The 2,836-nt window shown below is 63.1% G+C and overlaps 1 non-coding gene across 1 annotated transcript; it reads left to right on the top strand.

The window, feature by feature from the left end:
- The first annotated feature begins 1,041 nt into the window (after positions 1-1,041).
- LOC131866134 (5S ribosomal RNA) lies at positions 1,042-1,160 on the top strand. Its single transcript, XR_009364766.1, has one exon. It is a non-coding gene; the product is annotated as a 5S ribosomal RNA (ribosomal RNA).
- Positions 1,161-2,836: the final 1,676 nt, after the last annotated feature.

The following is a 2,836-nucleotide window of genomic DNA, read 5'->3' on the forward strand; positions in this document are numbered from 1 at the left end:
AGGTGGGTGTCGGGGTGGGTGCCAAGGATCCAAGGTGGGTGCCAAGGAACCAAGGTGGGTGTCTGGGTGGGTGCCGAGGTGGGAGCCAGGGTGGGTCCCAAGGTGAGTGCAAAGGTGGGTGCCAGGGTCAAGGTGAGTGCCAATGTGGGTTCCAAGGTGCCAGGGTCAGGGTGAGTGCCAATGTGGGTTCAAAGGTGCTAAGTTGGGTGCGAGGTTGGGTGCGAGGGTGGGTGGGTGCCAAGGTGTGCTAGGTGGAAGCCCGGGTGGGTCGGCATCCCATGGGTGTCGAGTTGGGTGCCTGATGGGTGCTTCTTGTCAAGTTTTAGTCGTCGGGACTCATTTCGAGCCTTAGAGGTCGTTTCTTGTCCGGTTGCCCTGTCTTCGACCTGGGAACCCAATTTTGGTCCTCGGGTCCCATTTTTTTTTGTCTCGCATCCCACTTTTGGCCTGTGGCCTTTTCGGGGTCGATTCTCGTTTTGGGCATCAGAGCATGTTTCTTCTCCTAAAACCCAATATTTGTTTATTAAGTCTCGGAACACATTTTTGTTCTCGTGGACCCATCATGGGTCTTGGAACGCATTTGTGGTCCTTGGGTCCCATTTTGCATCCCGAAACTTGTGTTTTGGTGCTTGATCCCTATTTTGGGTGCCCACCTTGCACCAAGTGCGCACCCGGGGCAAACCGAGCGCCTTGGTGCACCGGGGCAAGATCGAGCGTGCACCCGAGGCGCCCCGAACATGCACCAAGGTGCACTCGGCCCACATGTGAGCGCAGGTCGTTGCGCCCGAGGTGGTGTGTGGGCACCGCGTTGCAGACGGGACACTGCACGCACACGACGCCCCCTCCAGGTGCACGCACGTAGGCCGGGCCGGGTGCACACCCGACGCCCTAGCAAGGTGCGCGCACCCGGGCAGGGCTCACACTTGGCGAACGGGGCGCACTTCGCGAGGGAGGGTGTGCACCTCGACGGGGGTGGGTGGCCGGGGTGGATTCGCACGTGGGTCGCGGTTTGCTAAGTACACACTGCGACAAGCTCATAACGGGTGCGATCATACCAGCGTTAGTGCACCGGATCCCATCAGAACTCCGCAGTTAAGCGCGCTTGGGCCGGAGTAGTACTGGGATGGGTGACCTCCCGGGAAGTCCCGGTGTTGCACCCTTTTTTAGTTTTTCGCCGGGCGTCGCAATGCTATTTGAATAAACCTTTTGCCCGTTTGCGTTCTCGTCGGGGCCGGGCCGGGCCGGGGTGCGCTGCCCGCACTACCGCGCGCGCGGGGGCGACACCGAGCGCGCACCCGAGGCGCCCCGAGCACACAGGCCACGGTGCAACCCGGGCGTTGTGCGCGCACCCCGGTGCGCCCGAGGTGCTGCGCGCGCACCCAGGTGAAATCGGTGTGCACCTCGGCCAGTGCGCGCTCGGTCGAGTCGCGCACGTTGGCCAAGGTGCACGGTGATGTTTCTTACTCTAAGGTTCCGCACCAGACGCCCGGGACAGGTGAGCGAAGCTGGGCGGGGCCGGGTGCGCGGCCGGGGCAGGTGCACGCAGCTGGAGAGAGCTTTGGAGCACACTTCGGAGCGCACCAATGATGCGCTCCATTCAAAAGTTTCCTGAAAAGGCAAAAAAAGTTGAGATTATAGAATTTCCCACTTGAGAGATTGTAAAAAAAAAAAATTTAAAATGAAGGAAACGCGGGTGCCAAGGTGTGCGCAGCCCAGCCAAGGTGTGCGCACCAAGGCGCCCACCCTGGCGAAGGTGCACGCAAGGTGCGCACCCGAGGCAAACCGGACAATTAACCCAACTTTCGACTTCGCGCGCACCTTGGAGCGCACTTCGGAGCGCTCCTTGGTGCGCACCAATCTTGGGCACCTCGGAGTGCACCATGGCGCCCACCAAGGTGCGCACCCGGGGCAAACCGAGCTCCGACTTCGTGCGCACCTTGGAGCGCACGAAAGGTGCGCACCATGGCGCCCACCAAGGTGCGCAGCCCAGCCAAGGCGTGCGCATCAAGGTGCGCACCCTGGCGAAGGTGCGCACCCGGGGCAAACCGAGCTCCGACTTCGTGCGCACCTTGGAGCGCACAAAAGGTGCGCAACCCAGCCAAGGTGTGCGCACCCCGGTCAAACCGAGCTCCGAATCGTGCGCACCAGAGGTGCACGCCATCGTGCGCACCTTGGAGCACACTTCGGAGCCCTCCTTGGTGCGCGCCGATGTTGCGCACCTCGGAGCGCACCCGGGGAAAACAATGCAATTAACCCGACTTTCGACTTCGTGGGCACCTCGGAGCGCTCTCGGGTTCGCACCTCGGAGCACACCGAGGTGCGCACCTTTGATGCGCTGCCTTCACCAATTTCCAGAAAAGGCAAGAAAACATTGAGAAGGTGTGCGCACCGAGGTGCCCACCCTGGCGAAGGTGCACGCGAGGTGCGCACCCGGGGCAAACCGGGCTCCGACTTCGTGCACGCCGCACCTTGGAGCACACTTCGGAGCGCTCCTTGGTGCGCACCAGGGCGCGCAACCCAGCCGAGGTGCCCACCCCGGCGAAGGTGCACGCGAGGTGCGCACCCGGGGCAAACCGGGCTCCGACTTCGTGCACGCCATGGTGCCCACCGCGGCGAAGGTGCACGCGAGGTGCGCACCCGGGGCAAACCGGGCTCCGACTTCGTGCACGCCGCACCTTGGAGCACACTTCGGAGCGCTCCTTGGTGCGCACCATGGTGCCCACCAGGGCGCGCAACCCCGCCGAAGGTGCACGCGAGGTGCGCACCCGGGGCAAACCGGGCTCCGACTTCGTGCACGCCGCACCTTGGAGCACACTTCGGAGCGCTCCTTGGTGCG

This window comes from Cryptomeria japonica, unplaced genomic scaffold (genome assembly GCF_030272615.1).
Source record: "Cryptomeria japonica unplaced genomic scaffold, Sugi_1.0 HiC_scaffold_132, whole genome shotgun sequence".
NCBI classification, from domain to species: domain Eukaryota; kingdom Viridiplantae; phylum Streptophyta; class Pinopsida; order Cupressales; family Cupressaceae; genus Cryptomeria; species Cryptomeria japonica.